This window comes from Lissotriton vulgaris, chromosome 8 (genome assembly GCF_964263255.1).
Source record: "Lissotriton vulgaris chromosome 8, aLisVul1.2, whole genome shotgun sequence".
Classification (NCBI taxonomy): Eukaryota; Metazoa; Chordata; class Amphibia; order Caudata; family Salamandridae; genus Lissotriton; species Lissotriton vulgaris.
In genome coordinates this window covers 1,530,131,296-1,530,148,113 of record NC_141696.1, presented here as the reverse complement: position 1 = coordinate 1,530,148,113, position 16,818 = coordinate 1,530,131,296, and the positions used below count along the sequence as shown (strand labels likewise).

General features: G+C 38.1%; 8 non-coding genes across 8 annotated transcripts; all 8 read left to right on the top strand.

Moving 5' to 3' along the window:
* The first annotated feature begins 2,123 nt into the window (after positions 1-2,123).
* Positions 2,124-2,196, top strand: TRNAV-GAC (transfer RNA valine (anticodon GAC)). Its single transcript has one exon. It is a non-coding gene; the product is annotated as a tRNA-Val (tRNA).
* A 2,834-nt stretch (positions 2,197-5,030) lies between these two features.
* TRNAF-GAA (transfer RNA phenylalanine (anticodon GAA)) lies at positions 5,031-5,103 on the top strand. Its single transcript has one exon. It is a non-coding gene; the product is annotated as a tRNA-Phe (tRNA).
* Positions 5,104-6,196: 1,093 nt separating this feature from the next.
* Positions 6,197-6,269, top strand: TRNAF-GAA (transfer RNA phenylalanine (anticodon GAA)). The gene has a single exon. It is a non-coding gene; the product is annotated as a tRNA-Phe (tRNA).
* A 508-nt stretch (positions 6,270-6,777) lies between these two features.
* Positions 6,778-6,850, top strand: TRNAV-GAC (transfer RNA valine (anticodon GAC)). Its single transcript has one exon. It is a non-coding gene; the product is annotated as a tRNA-Val (tRNA).
* A 1,673-nt stretch (positions 6,851-8,523) lies between these two features.
* Positions 8,524-8,596, top strand: TRNAF-GAA (transfer RNA phenylalanine (anticodon GAA)). The gene has a single exon. It is a non-coding gene; the product is annotated as a tRNA-Phe (tRNA).
* Positions 8,597-10,268: 1,672 nt separating this feature from the next.
* On the top strand, positions 10,269-10,341 carry TRNAF-GAA (transfer RNA phenylalanine (anticodon GAA)). Its single transcript has one exon. It is a non-coding gene; the product is annotated as a tRNA-Phe (tRNA).
* Positions 10,342-11,431: 1,090 nt separating this feature from the next.
* On the top strand, positions 11,432-11,504 carry TRNAF-GAA (transfer RNA phenylalanine (anticodon GAA)). Its single transcript has one exon. It is a non-coding gene; the product is annotated as a tRNA-Phe (tRNA).
* A 3,417-nt stretch (positions 11,505-14,921) lies between these two features.
* Positions 14,922-14,994, top strand: TRNAF-GAA (transfer RNA phenylalanine (anticodon GAA)). The gene has a single exon. It is a non-coding gene; the product is annotated as a tRNA-Phe (tRNA).
* The last annotated feature ends 1,824 nt before the right edge of the window (positions 14,995-16,818 follow it).

Sequence of the window (16,818 nt, the reverse complement as noted above, 5' to 3'; positions counted from 1 at the left end):
TTTAAACTTTCTTCCACCTATCTTGCCTTCAGGTTTGACTATGAATGTTTCCCATTTCGTCCTTTTTTGTAAAGTAAACTCTTGTCTGCATCACATTCCACTTCCCCTTGAACACAGACGTCAGTAGTCAGATGACATTGCTTACCTACTCATGCCAAATATATCTGGGTAATATAGTGCTAGTCCATTCAGAGTTAAAAAAACAACTACCTAACCTGGATCCCAAAAATGCTATTTACCCATTGCACCAGTTAACTGCGGAATGATACAGGACTCCTTAAAACATATCTCTACCATATGAGGTTAAAAATTCAGGTCCTGCATCTATTTTGTTAAATGGTTCAAATTAAAGTATGAAGACCCCAGCTATCAGAAGGCCGAAATAGCTCAGTTGGGACAGCGTTAGACTGAAGATCTAAAGGTCCCTGGTTCAATCCCGGGTTTCGGCACAGTTGAGAGGTTCCTTGCTTCTAACAAAATAGGTCTTGGAATCAGCTGTAGTACTTTTTCTCTATTCATCAAAGTTTTCCAACTGATCTACAACACAATCAATTTAACATAGACTTTGCTTTATGTCCTCCTTCTAAACTTGCTTCCACCTCTCTTACCTTCAGGTTTGACAATGAATATTTCCCATTTCATGCTTTTTTGTAAAGTAAACTCTTGTCTGCATTACCTTCCACTTCCCCTTGAACACAGATGTCAGTAGTCAGATGACATTGCTTACCTACTCATACCAAATACGTCTAGGTAATATAGTGCTAGTCCATTCGGAGTTAAAAAAAAAAATGACCTAACCTGGATCCCAAAAATATTATTTACCCATTGCACCAGTTAATTGCGGAATGATACAGGACTCCTTAAAACATATCCCTACCATATGAGGTTAAAAATCCAGGTCCTGCATCTATTTCGTTAAATGGTTTAAATTAAAGTATGAAGACCACAGCTCTAAGCAGGCCGAAATAGCTCAGTTGGGCGAACGTTAGACTGAAGATGTATAGGTTCCTGTTTCAATCCCGGGTTTCGGCACAGTTGAGAGGTTCCTTGCTTCTAACGAAATAGGTCTTGGAATCTGCTGTAGTACTTTTTCTCTATTCATCAAATTTTTTCCAACTGATCTACAACACAATCAATTTAACATAGACTTTGCTTTATGTCCTCCTTCTAAACTTGCTTCCACCTCTCTTACCTTCAGGTTTGACAATGAATATTTCCCATTTCATTCTTTTTTGTAAAGTAAACCCTTGTCTGCATCACATTCCACTTCCCCTTGAACACAGATGTCAGTAGTCAGATGACATTGCTTACCTACTCATGCCAAATATATCTGGGTAATATAGTGCTAGTCCATTCAGAGTTAAAAAAACAACTACCTAACCTGGATCCCAAAAATGCTATTTACCCATTGCACCAGTTAACTTGGGAATGATACAGGACTCCTTAAAACATATCTCTACCATATGAGGTTAAAAATCCAGGTCCTGCATCTATTTTGTTAAATGGTTCAAATTAAAGTATGAAGACCCCAGCTATCAGAAGGCGGAAATAGCTCAGTTTTGAGAGCGTTGGACTGAAGATCTAAAGGTCCCTGGTTCAATCCCGGGTTTCGGCACAGTTGAGAGGTTCCTTGCTTCTAACAAAATAGGTCTTGGAATCAGCTGTAGTACTTTTTTCTCTATCAAAATTTTTATCAACTGATCTACAAAATGATCAATTCAACATAGACTTTGCTTTCTGTCCTCCTTTTAAACTTTCTTCCACCTATCTTGCCTTCAGGTTTGACTATGAATGTTTCCCATTTCGTCCTTTTTTGTAAAGTAAACTCTTGTCTGCATCACATTCCACTTCCCCTTGAACACAGATGTCAGTAGTCAGATGACATTGCTTACCTACTCATGCCAAATATATCTAGGTAATATAGTGCTAATCCATTCAGAGTTAAAAAAACAACTGCCTAACCTGGATCCCAAAAATGCTATTTACCCATTGCACCAGTTAACTGGGGAATGATACAGGACTCCTTAAAACATATCTCTACCATATGAGTTTAAAAATCCAGGTCCTGCATCTATTTTGTTAAATGGTTCAAATTAAAGTATGAAGACCCCAGTTATCAGAAGGCCGAAATAGCTCAGTTGGGAGAGCGTTAGACTGACGATCTAAAGGTCCCTGGTTCAATCCTGGGTTTAGGCACAGTTGAGAGGTTCCTTGCTTCTAACAAAATAGGTCTTGGAATCAGCTGTAGTACTTTTTCTCTATTCATCAAATTTTTTCCAACTGATCTACAACACAATCAATTTAACATAGACTTTGCTTTATGTCCTCCTTCTAAACTTGCTTCCACCTCTCTTACCTTCAGGTTTGACAATGAATATTTCCCATTTCATGCTTTTTTGTAAAGTAATCTCTTGTCTGCATTACCTTCAACTTCCCCTTGAACACAGATGTCAGTAGTCAGATGACATTGCTTACCTACTCATGCCAAATACGTCTGGGTAATATAGTGCTAGTCCATTCGGAGTTAAAAAAAAATGACCTAACCTGGATCCCAAAAATATTATTTACCCATTGCACCAGTTAACTGCTGAATGATACAGGACTCCTTAAAACATATCTCTAACATATAAGGTCAAATATCCAGGTCCTGCATCTATTTTGTTAAATGGTTCAAATTAAAGTATGAAGACCCCAGCTATCAGAAGGCCGAAATAGCTCAGTTGGGAGAGCATTAGACTGAAGATCTAAAGGTCCCTGGTTCAATCCTGGGTTTCGGCACAGTTGAGAGGTTCCTTGCTTCTAACAAAATAGGTCTTGGAATCAGCTGTAGTACTTTTTTCTCTATCAACATTTTTATCAACTGATCTACAAAATGATCAATTCAACATAGACTTTGCTTTCTGTCCTCCTTTTAAACTTTCTTCCACCTATCTTGCCTTCAGGTTTGACTATGAATGTTTCGACATTTCATCCTTTTTTGTAAAGTAAACTCTTGTCTGCATCACATTCCACTTCCCCTTGAACACAGATGTCAGTAGTCAGATGACATTGCTTACCTACTCATGCCAAATATATCTGGGTAATATAGTGCTAGTCCATTCAGAGTTAAAAAAACAACTACCTAACCTGGATCCCAAAAATGCTATTTACCCATTTCACCAGTTAACTGCGGAATGATACAGGACTCCTTAAAACATATCTCTACCATATGAGGTTAAAAATCCGGGTCCTGCATCTATTTTGTTAAATGGTTCAAATTAAAGTATGAAGACCCCAGCTATCAGAAGGCCGAAATAGCTCAGTTGGGAGAGTGTTAGACTGAAGATCTAAAGGTCCCTGGTTCAATCCCGGGTTTCGGCACAGTTGAGAGGTTCCTTGCTTCTAACAAAATAGGTCTTGGAATCAGATGTAGTACTTTTTTCTCTATCAACATTTTTATCAACTGATCTACAAAATGATCAATTCAACGTAGACTTTGCTTTCTGTCCTCCTTTTAAACTTTCTTCCACCTATCTTGCCTTCAGGTTTGACTATGAATGTTTCCCATTTCGTCCTTTTTTGTAAAGTAAACTCTTGTCTGCATCACATTCCACTTCCCCTTGAACACAGATGTCAGTAGTCAGATGACATTGCTTACCTACTCATGCTAAATATATCTGGGTAATATAGTGCTAGTCCATTCAGAGTTAAAAAAACAACTACCTAACCTGGATCCCAAAAATGTTATTTACCCATTGCACCAGTTAACTGCGGAAGGATACAGGACTCCTTAAAACATATCTCTACCATATGAGGTTAAAAATCCAGGTCCTGCATCTATTTTGTTAAATGGTTCAAATTAAAGTATGAAGACCTCAGCTATCAGAAGGCTGAAATAGCTCAGTTGGGAGAGCGTTAGACTGAAGATCTAAAGGTCCCTCGTTCAATCCCGGGTTTCGGCACAGTTGAGAGGTTCCTTGCTTCTAACAAAATAGGTCTTGGAATCAGCTGTAGTACTTTTTCTCTATTCATCAAAATTTTCCAACTGATCTACAACACAATCAATTTAACATAGACTTTGCTTTATGTCCTCCTTCTAAACTTGCTTCCACCTCTCTTACCTTCAGGTTTGACAATGAATATTTCCCATTTCATGCTTTTTTGTAAAGTAAACTCTTGTCTACATTACCTTCCACTACCCCTTTAACACAGATGTCAGTAGTCAGATGACATTGCTTACCTACTCATGCCAAATACGTCTGGGTAATATAGTGCTAGTCCATTCGGAGTTAAAAAAAAAAGACCTAACCTGGATCCCAAAAATATTATTTACCCATTGCACCAGTTAATTGCGGAATGATACAGGACTCCTTAAAACATATCTCTACCATATGAGGTTAAAAATCCAGGTCCTGAATCTATTTCGTTAAATGGTTTAAATTAAAGTATGAAGACCACAGCTATAAGCAGGCTGAAATAGCTCAGTTGGGAGAGCGTTAGACTGAAGATCTAAAGGTCCCTGGTTCAATTCCGGGTTTCGGCACAGTTGAGAGGTTCCTTGCTTCTAACAAAATAGGTCTTGGAATCAGCTGTAGTACTTTTTTCTCTATCAACATTTTTATCAACTGATCTACAAAATGATCAATTCAACGTAGACTTTGCTTTCTGTCCTCCTTTTAAACTTTCTTCCACCTATCTTGCCTTCAGGTTTGACTATGAATGTTTCCCATTTCGTCCTTTTTTGTAAAGTAAACTCTTGTCTGCATCACATTCCACTTCCCCTTGAACACAGATGTCAGTAGTCAGATGACATTGCTTACCTACTCATGCCAAATATATCTGGGTAATATAGTGCTAGTCCATTCAGAGTTAAAAAAACAACTACCTAACCTGGATCCCAAACATGCTATTTACCCATTGCACCAGTTAACTGTGGAATGATACAGGACTCCTTAAAACATATCTCTACCATATGAGGTTAAAAATCCAGGTCCTGCATCTATTTTGTTAAATGGTTCAAATTAAAGTATGAAGACCCCAGCTATCAGAAGGCCGAAATAGCTCAGTTGGGAGAGCATTAGACTGAAGATCTAAAGGTCCCTGGTTCAATCCCGGGTTTCGGCACAGTTGAGAGGTTCCTTGCTTCTAACAAAATAGGTCTTGGAATCAGCTGTAGTACTTTTTCTCTATTCATCAAAGTTTTCCAACTGATCTACAACACAATCAATTTAACATAGACTTTGCTTTATGTCCTCCTTCTAAACTTGCTTCCACCTCTCTTACCTTCAGGTTTGACAATGAATATTTCCCATTTCATGCTTTTTTGTAAAGTAAACTCTTGTCTGCATTACCTTCCACTTCCACTTGAACACAGATGTCAGTAGTCAGATGACATTGCTTACCTACTCATACCAAATACGTCTGGGTAATATAGTGCTAGTCCATTCGGAGTTAAAAAAAAAAATGACCTAACCTGGATCCCAAAAATATTATTTACCCATTGCACCAGTTAATTGCGGAATGATACAGGACTCCTTAAAACATATCTCTACCATATGAGGTTAAAAATCCAGGTCCTGCATCTATTTCGTTAAATGGTTTAAATTAAAGTATGAAGACCACAGCTCTAAGCAGGCTGAAATAGCTCAGTTGGGCGAACGTTAGACTGAAGATGTAAAGGTTCCTGTTTCAATCCCGGGTTTCGGCACAGTTGAGAGGTTCCTTGCTTCTAACGAAATAGGTCTTGGAATCTGCTGTAGTACTTTTTCTCTATTCATCAAATTTTTTCCAACTGATCTACAACACAATCAATTTAACATAGACTTTGCTTTATGTCCTCCTTCTAAACTTGCTTCCACCTCTCTTACCTTCAGGTTTGACAATGAATATTTCCCATTTCATTCTTTTTTGTAAAGTAAACCCTTGTCTGCATTACCTTCCACTTCCCCTTGAACACAGATGTCAGTAGTCAGATGACATTGCTTACCTACTCATGCCAAATACGTCTGGGTAATATAGTGCTAGTCCATTCGGAGTTAAAAAAAAAATGACCTAACCTGGATCCCAAAAATATTATTTACCCATTGCACCAGTTAATTGCGGAATGATACAGGACTCCTTAAAACATATCTCTACCATATGAGGTTAAAAATCCAGGTCCTGCATCTATTTCGTTAAATGGTTTAAATTAAAGTATGAAGACCACAGCTTTAAGCAGGCCAAAATAGCTCAGTTGGGAGAGCGTTAGACTGAAGATCTAAAGGTCCCTGGTTCAATCCCGGGTTTTGGCACAGTTGAGAGGTTCCTTGCTTCTAACAAAATAGGTCTTGGAATCAGCTGTAGTACTTTTTTCTCTATCAACATTTTCATCAACTGATCTACAAAATGATCAATTCAACATAGACTTTGCTTTCTGTCCTCCTTTTAAACTTTCTTCCACCTATCTTGCCTTCAGGTTTGACTATGAATGTTTCCCATTTCGTCCTTTTTTGTAAAGTAAACTCTTGTCTGCATCACATTCCACTTCCCCTTGAACACAGATGTCAGTAGTCAGATGACATTGCTTACCTACTCATGCCAAATATATCTAGGTAATATAGTGCTAATCCATTCAGAGTTAAAAAAACAACTGCCTAACCTGGATCCCAAAAATGCTATTTACCCATTGCACCAGTTAACTGGGGAATGATACAGGACTCCTTAAAACATATCTCTACCATATGAGTTTAAAAATCCAGGTCCTGCATCTATTTTGTTAAATGGTTCAAATTAAAGTATGAAGACCCCAGTTATCAGAAGGCCGAAATAGCTCAGTTGGGAGAGCGTTAGACTGACGATCTAAAGGTCCCTGGTTCAATCCTGGGTTTAGGCACAGTTGAGAGGTTCCTTGCTTCTAACAAAATAGGTCTTGGAATCAGCTGTAGTACTTTTTCTCTATTCATCAAATTTTTTCCAACTGATCTACAACACAATCAATTTAACATAGACTTTGCTTTATGTCCTCCTTCTAAACTTGCTTCCACCTCTCTTACCTTCAGGTTTGACAATGAATATTTCCCATTTCATGCTTTTTTGTAAAGTAATCTCTTGTCTGCATTACCTTCCACTTCCCCTTGAACACAGATGTCAGTAGTCAGATGACATTGCTTACCTACTCATGCCAAATACGTCTGGGTAATATAGTGCTAGTCCATTCGGAGTTAAAAAAAAAATGACCTAACCTGGATGCCAAAAATATTATTTACCCATTGCACCAGTTAACTGCTGAATGATACAGGACTCCTTAAAACATATCTCTAACATATAAGGTCAAATATCCAGGTCATGCATCTATTTAGTTAAATGGTTCAAATCAAAGTATGAAGACTATAGCTAGCAGCGGGCCGAAATAGCTCAGTTGGGAGAGCGTTAGACTGAATATCTAAAGGTCCCTGGTTCAATACTGGTTTTCAGCAATGTTGAGAGGTTTCTTGTTTCTCACAAAGTAAGTCTTGTAATCAGCTGTAGTACTTTTTTCTCTATAAACATTTTTATCAACTGATCTACAAAATGATCAATTCAACATAGACGTTGCTTTCTGTCCTCCTTTTAAACTTTCTTCCACCTATCTTGCCTTCAGGTTTGACTATGAATGTTTCCCATTTCGTCCTTTTTTGTAAAGTAAACTCTTGTCTGCATCACATTCCACTTCCCCTTGAACACAGATGTCAGTAGTCAGATGACATTGCTTACCTACTCATGCCAAATATATCTGGGTAATATAGTGCTAGTCCATTCAGAGTTAAAAAAACAACTACCTAACCTGGATCCCAAACATGCTATTTACCCATTGCACCAGTTAACTGCGGAATGATACAGGACTCCTTAAAACATATCTCTACCATATGAGGTTAAAAATCCAGGTCCTGCATCTATTTTGTTAAATGGTTCAAATTAAAGTATGAAGACCCCAGCTATCAGAAGGCCGAAATAGCTCAGTTGGGAGAGCATTAGACTGAAGATCTAAAGGTCCCTGGTTCAATCCTGGGTTTCGGCACAGTTGAGAGGTTCCTTGCTTCTAACAAAATAGGTCTTGGAATCAGCTGTAGTACTTTTTTCTCTATCAACATTTTTATCAACTGATCTACAAAATGATCAATTCAACATAGACTTTGCTTTCTGTCCTCCTTTTAAACTTTCTTCCACCTATCTTGCCTTCAGGTTTGACTATGAATGTTTCGACATTTCATCCTTTTTTGTAAAGTAAACTCTTGTCTGCATCACATTCCACTTCCCCTTGAACACAGATGTCAGTAGTCAGATGACATTGCTTACCTACTCATGCCAAATATATCTGGGTAATATAGTGCTAGTCCATTCAGAGTTAAAAAAACAACTACCTAACCTGGATCCCAAAAATGCTATTTACCCATTTAACCAGTTAACTGCGGAATGATACAGGACTCCTTAAAACATATCTCTACCATATGAGGTTAAAAATCCAGGTCCTGCATCTATTTTGTTAAATGGTTCAAATTAAAGTATGAAGACCCCAGCTACCAGAAGGCCGAAATAGCTCAGTTGGGAGAGCGTTAGACTGAAGATCTAAAGGTCCCTGGTTCAATCCCGGGTTTCGGCACAGTTGAGAGGTTCCTTGCTTCTAACAAAATAGGTCTTGGAATCAGCTGTAGTACTTTTTCTCTATTCATCAACATTTTCCAACTGATCTACAACACAATCAATTTAACATAGACTTTGCTTTATGTCCTCCTTCTAAACTTGCTTCCACCTCTCTTACCTTCAGGTTTGACAATGAATATTTCCCATTTCATGCTTTTTGTAAAGTAAACTCTTGTCTGCATCACATTCCACTTCCCCTTGAACACAGATGTCAGTAGTCAGATGACATTGCTTACCTACTCATGCCAAATATATCTGGGTAATATAGTGCTAGTCCATTCAGAGTTAAAAAAACAACTACCTAACCTGGATCCCAAACATGCTATTTACCCATTGCACCAGTTAACTGTGGAATGATACAGGACTCCTTAAAACATATCTCTACCATATGAGGTTAAAAATCCAGGTCCTGCATCTATTTTGTTAAATGGTTCAAATTAAAGTATGAAGACCGCAGCTATCAGAAGGCCGAAATAGCTCAGTTGGGAGAGCATTAGACTGAAGATATAAAGGTCCCTGGTTCAATCCTGGGTTTCGGCACAGTTGAGAGGTTCCTTGCTTCTAACAAAATAGGTCTTGGAATCAGCTGTAGTACTTTTTTCTCTATCAACATTTTTATCAACTGATCTACAAAATGATCAATTCAACATAGACTTTGCTTTCTGTCCTCCTTTTAAACTTTCTTCCACCTATCTTGCCTTCAGGTTTGACTATGAATGTTTCGACATTTCATCCTTTTTTGTAAAGTAAACTCTTGTCTGCATCACATTCCACTTCCCCTTGAACACAGATGTCAGTAGTCAGATGACATTGCTTACCTACTCATGCCAAATATATCTGGGTAATATAGTGCTAGTCTATTCAGAGTTAAAAAAACAACTACCTAACCTGGATCCCAAAAATGCTATTTACCCATTGCACCAGTTAACTGGGGAATGATACAGGACTCCTTAAAACATATCACTACCATATGAGGTTAAAAATCCAGGTCCTGCATCTATTTTGTTAAATGGTTCAAATTAAAGTATGAAGACCCCAGTTATCAGAAGGCTGAAATAGCTCAGTTGGGAGAGCGTTAGACTGAAGATCTAAAGGTCCCTGGTTCAATCCCGGGTTTCGGCACAGTTGAGAGGTTCCTTGCCTCTAACAAAATAGGTCTTGGAATCAGCTGTAGTACTTTTTCTCTATTCATCAAATTTTTTCTAACTGATCTACAACACAATCAATTTAACATAGACTTTGCTTTATGTCCTCCTTCTAAACTTGCTTCCACCTCTCTTACCTTCAGGTTTGACAATGAATATTTCCCATTTCATGCTTTTTTGTAAAGTAAACTCTTGTCTGCATTACCTTCCACTTCCCCTTGAACACAGATGTCAGTAGTCAGATGACATTGCTTACCTACTCATGCCAAATACGTCTGGGTAATATAGTGCTAGTCCATTCGGAGTAAAAAAAAAATGACCTAACCTGGATCCCAAAAATATTATTTACCCATTGCACCAGTTAATTGCGGAATGATACAGGACTCCTTAAAACATATCTCTACCACATGAGGTTAAAAATCCAGGTCCTGCATCTATTTCGTTAAATGGTTTAAATTAAAGTATGAAGACCACAGCTATAAGCAGGCCGAAATAGCTCAGTTGGGAGAGCGTTAGACTGAAGATCTAAAGGTCCCTGGTTCAATCCCGGGTTTCGGCACAGTTGAGAGGTTCCTTGCTTCTAACAAAATAGGTCTTGGAATCAGCTGTAGTACTTTTTTCTCTATCAACATTTTTATCAACTGATCTACAAAATGATCAATTCAACATAGACTTTGCTTTCTGTCCTCCTTTTAAACTTTCTTCCACCTATCTTGCCTTCAGGTTTGACTATGAATGTTTCCCATTTCGTCCTTTTTTGTAAAGTAAACTCTTGTCTGCATCACATTCCACTTCCCCTTGAACACAGATGTCAGTAGTCAGATGACATTGCTTACCTACTCATGCTAAATATATCTGGGTAATATAGTGCTAGTCCATTCAGAGTTAAAAAAACAACTACCTAACCTGGATCCCAAAAATGTTATTTACCCATTGCACCAGTTAACTGCGGAAGGATACAGGACTCCTTAAAACATATCTCTACCATATGAGGTTAAAAATCCAGGTACTGCATCTATTTTGTTAAATGGTTCAAATTAAAGTATGAAGACCTCAGCTATCAGAAGGCTGAAATAGCTCAGTTGGGAGAGCGTTAGACTGAAGATCTAAAGGTCCCTCGTTCAATCCCGGGTTTCGGCACAGTTGAGAGGTTCCTTGCTTCTAACAAAATAGGTCTTGGAATCAGCTGTAGTACTTTTTCTCTATTCATCAAAGTTTTCCAACTGATCTACAACACAATCAATTTAACATTGACTTTGCTTTATGTCCTCCTTCTAAACTTGCTTCCACCTCTCTTACCTTCAGGTTTGACAATGAATATTTCCCATTTCATGCTTTTTTGTAAAGTAAACTCTTGTCTGCATTACCTTCCACTTCCCCTTGAACACAGATGTCAGTAGTCAGATGACATTGCTTACCTACTCATGCCAAATACGTCTGGGTAATATAGTGCTAGTCCATTCGGAGTAAAAAAAAAAATGACCTAACCTGGATCCCAAAAATATTATTTACCCATTGCACCAGTTAATTGCGGAATGATACAGGACTCCTTAAAACATATCTCTACCACATGAGGTTAAAAATCCAGGTCCTGTATCTATTTCGTTAAATGGTTTAAATTAAAGTATGAAGACCACAGCTATAAGCAGGCCGAAATAGCTCAGTTGGGAGAGCGTTAGACTGAAGATCTAAAGGTCCCTGGTTCAATCCCGGGTTTCGGCACAGTTGAGAGGTTCCTTGCTTCTAACAAAATAGGTCTTGGAATCAGCTGTAGTACTTTTTTCTCTATCAACATTTTTATCAACTGATCTACAAAATGATCAATTCAACATAGACTTTGCTTTCTGTCCTCCTTTTAAACTTTCTTCCACCTATCTTGCCTTCAGGTTTGACTATGAATGTTTCGACATTTCATCCTTTTTTGTAAAGTAAACTCTTGTCTGCATCACATTCCACTTCCCCTTGAACACAGATGTCAGTAGTCAGATGACATTGCTTACCTACTCATGCCAAATATATCTGGGTAATATAGTGCTAGTCCATTCAGAGTTAAAAAAACAACTACCTAACCTGGATCCCAAAAATGCTATTTACCCATTGCACCAGTTAACTGGGGAATGATACAGGACTCCTTAAAACATATCACTACCATATGAGGTTAAAAATCCAGGTCCTGCATCTAGTTTGTTAAATGGTTCAAATTAAAGTATGAAGACCCCAGTTATCAGAAGGCCGAAATAGCTCAGTTGGGAGCGCGTTAGACTGAAGATCTAAAGGTCCCTGGTTCCATCCTGGGTTTCGGCACAGTTGAGAGGTACCTTGCTTCTAACAAAATAGGTCTTGGAATCAGCTGTAGTACTTTTTCTCTATTTATCAAATTTTTTCCAACTGATCTACAACACAATCAATTTAACATAGACTTTGCATTATGTCCTCCTTCTAAACTTGCTTCCACCTCTCTTACCTTCGGGTTTGACAATGAATATTTCCCATTTCATGCTTTTTTGTAAAGTAAACTCTTGTCTGCATTACCTTACACTTCCCCTTGAACACAGATGTCAGTAGTCAGATGACATTGCTTACCTACTCATGCCAAATATATCTGGGTAATATAGTGCTAGTCCATTCAGAGTTAAAAAAACAACTACCTAACCTGGATCCCAAAAATGCTATTTACCCATTGCACCAGTTAATTGCGGAATGATACAGGACTCCTTAAAACATATCTCTACCATATGAGGTTAAAAATCCAGGTCCTGCATCTATTTTGTTAAATGGTTTAAATTAAAGTATGAAGACCACAGATATAAGCAGGCCGAAAGAGCGCAGTTGGGAGAGCATTAGACTGAAGAACAAAAGGTCCCTGGTTCAATACCGGGTTTCGGCACAGTTGAGAGGTTCCTTGCTTCTAACAAAATATGTCTTGGAATCAGCTGTAGTACTTTTTTCTCTATCAACATTTTTATCAACTGATCTACAAAATGATCAATTCAACATAGACTTTGCTTTCTGTCCTCCTTTTAAACTTTCTTCCACCTATCTTGCCTTCAGGTTTGACTATGAATGTTTCCCATTTCGTCCTTTTTTGTAAAGTAAACTCTTGTCTGCATCACATTCCACTTCCCCTTGAACACAGATGTCAGTAGTCAGATGACATTGCTTACCTACTCATGCTAAATATATCTGGGTAATATAGTGCTAGTCCATTCAGAGTTAAAAAAATAACTACCTAACCTGGATCCCAAAAATGTTATTTACCCATTGCACCAGTTAACTGCGGAATGATACAGGACTCCTTAAAACATATCTCTACCATATGAGGTTAAAAATCCAGGTCCTGCATCTATTTTGTTAAATGGTTCAAATTAAAGTATGAAGACCTAAGCTATCAGAAGGCTGAAATAGCTCAGTTGGGAGAGCGTTAGACTGAAGATCTAAAGGTCCCTAGTTCAATCCCGGGTTTCGTCACAGATGAGAGGTTCCTTGCTTCTAACAAAATAGGTCTTGGAATCAGCTGTAGTACTTTTTCTCTATTCATCAAATTTTTTCCAACTGATCTACAACACAATCAATTTAACATAGACTTTGCTTTGTGTCCTCCTTCTAAACTTGCTTCCACCTCTCTTACCTTCAGGTTTGACAATGAATATTTCCCATTTCATGCTTTTTTGTAAAGTAAACTCTTGTCTGCATTACCTTCCACTTCCTCTTGAACACAGATGTCAGTAGTCAGATGACATTGCTTACCTACTCATGCCAAATATATCTGGGTAATATAGTGCTAGTCCATTCAGAGTTAAAAAAACAACTACCTAACCTGGATCCCAAAAATGCTATTTACCCATTGCACCAGTTAATTGCGGAATGATACAGGACTCCTTAAAACATATCTCTACCATATGAGGTTAAAAATCCAGGTCCTGCATCTATTTTGTTAAATGGTTTAAATTAAAGTATGAAGACCACAGATATAAGCAGGCCAAAATAGCTCAGTTGGGAGAGCATTAGACTGAAGATCTAAAGGTCCCTGGTTCAATCCCGGGTTTCGGCACAGTTGAGAGGTTCCTTGCTTCTAATAAAATAGGTCTTGGAATCAGCTGTAGTACTTTTTTCTCTATCAACATTTTTATCAACTGATCTACAAAATGATCAATTCAACGTAGACTTTGCTTTCTGTCCTCCTTTTAAACTTTCTTCCACCTATCTTGCCTTCAGGTTTGACTATGAATGTTTCCCATTTCGTCCTTTTTTGTAAAGTAAACTCTTGTCTGCATCACATTCCACTTCCCCTTGAACACAGATGTCAGTAGTCAGATGACATTGCTTACCTACTCATGCCAAATATTTCTGGGTAATATAGTGCTAGTCCATTCAGAGTTAAAAAAACAACTACCTAACCTGGATCCCAAAAATGCTATTTACCCATTGCACCAGTTAATTGCGGAATGATACAGGACTCCTTAAAACATATCTCTACCATATGAGGTTAAAAATCCAGGTCCTGCATCTATTTTGTTAAATGGTTTAAATTAAAGTATGAAGACCACAGATATAAGCAGGCCGAAATAGCTCAGTTGGGAGAGCGTTAGACTGAAGATCTAAAGGTCCTTGGTTCAATCCCGGGTTTCGGCACAGTTGAGAGGTTCCTTGCTTCTAACAAAATAGGTCTTGAATCAGCTGTAGTACTTTTTTCTCTATCAACATTTTTATCAACTGATCTACAAAATGATCAATTCAACATAGACGTTGCTTTCTGTCCTCCTTTTAAACTTTCTTCCACCTATCTTGCCTTCAGGTTTGACTATGAATGTTTCCCATTTCGTCCTTTTTTGTAAAGTAAACTCTTGTCTGCATCACATTCCACTTCCCCTTGAACAAAGACGTCAGTAGTCAGATGACATTGCTTACCTACTCATGCCAAATATATCTGGGTAATATAGTGCTAGTCCATTCGGAGTTAAAAAAACAACTACCTAACCTGGATCCCAAAAATGCTATTTACCCATTGCACCAGTTAACTGCGGAAAGATACAGGACTCCTTAAAACATATCTCTACCATATTAGGTTAAAAATTCAGGTCCTGCATCTATTTTGTTAAATGGTTCAAATTAAAGTATGAAGACCCCAGCTATCAGAAGGCCGAAATAGCTCAGTTGGGAGAGCGTTAGACTGAAGATCTAAAGGTCCCTGGTTCAATCCCGGGTTTCGGCACAATTGAGAGGTTCCTTGCTTCTAACAAAATAGGTCTTGGAATCGGCTGTAGTACTTTTTCTCTATTCATCAAAGTTTTCCAACTGATCTACAAGACAATCAATTTAACATAGACTTTGCTTTATGTCCTCCTTCTAAACTTGCGTCCACCTCTCTTACCTTCAGGTTTGACAATGAATATTTCCCATTTCATGCTTTTTTGTACAGTAAACTCTTGTCTGCATTACCTTCCACTTCCCCTTGAACACAGATGTCAGTAGTCAGATGACATTGCTTACCTACTCATACCAAATACATCTGGGTAATATAGTGCTAGTCCATTCGGAGTTAAAAAAAAAAATGACCTAACCTGGATCCCAAAAATATTATTTACCCATTGCACCAGTTAATTGCGGAATGATACAGGACTCCTTAAAACATATCTCTACCATATGAGGTTAAAAATCCAGGTCCTGCATCTATTTCGTTAAATGGTTTAAATTAAAGTATGAAGACCACAGCTCTAAGCAGGCCGAAATAGCTCAGTTGGGCGAACGTTAGACTGAAGATGTAAAGGTTCCTGTTTCAATCCCGGGTTTCGGCACAGTTGAGAGGTTCCTTGCTTCTAACGAAATAGGTCTTGGAATCTGCTGTAGTACTTTTTCTCTATTCATCAAATTTTTTCCAACTGATCTACAACACAATCAATTTAACATAGACTTTGCTTTATGTCCTCCTTCTAAACTTGCTTCCACCTCTCTTACCTTCAGGTTTGACAATGAATATTTCCCATTTCATTCTTTTTTGTAAAGTAAACCCTTGTCTGCATTACCTTCCACTTCCCCTTGAACACAGATGTCAGTAGTCAGATGACATTGCTTACCTACTTATGCCAAATACGTCTGGGTAATATAGTGCTAGTCCATTCGGAGTTAAAAAAAAAAAAATGACCTAACCTGGATCCCAAAAATATTATTTACCCATTGCACCAGTTAATTGCGGAATGATACAGGACTCCTTAAAACATATCTCTAACATATGAGGTTAAAAAATCCAGGTCCTGCATCTATTTCGTTAAATGGTTTAAATTAAAGTATGAAGACCACAGCTATAAGCAGGCCAAAATAGCTAAGTTGGGAGAGCGTTAGACTGAAGATCTAAAGGTCCCTGGTTCAATCCTGGGTTTTGGCACAGTTGAGAGGTTCCTTGCTTCTAACAAAATAGGTCTTGTAATCAGCTGTAGTACTTTTTTCTCTATCAACATTTTTATCAACTGATCTACAAAATGATCAATTCAACATAGACTTTGCTTTCTGTCCTCCTTTTAAACTTTCTTCCACCTATCTTGCCTTCAGGTTTGACTATGAATGTTTCCCATTTCGTCCTTTTTTGTAAAGTAAACTCTTGTCTGCATCACATTCCACTTCCCCTTGAACACAGATGTCAGTAGTCAGATGACATTGCTTACCTACTCATGCCAAATATATCTGGGTAATATAGTGCTAGTCCATTCAGAGTTAAAAAAACAACTACCTAACCTGGATCCCAAACATGCTATTTACCCATTGCACCAGTTAACTGCGGAATGATACAGGACTCCTTAAAACATATCTCTACCATATGAGGTTAAAAATCCAGGTCCTGCATCTATTTTGTTAAATGGTTCAAATTAAAGTATGAAGACCCCAGCTATCAGAAGGCCAAAATAGCTCAGTTGGGAGAGCGTTAGACTGAAGATCTAAAGGTCCCTGGTTCAATCCCGGGTTTCGGCACAGTTGAGAGGTTCCTTGCTTCTAACAAAAAAGGTCTTGGAATCAGCTGTAGTACTTTTTTCTCTATCAACAT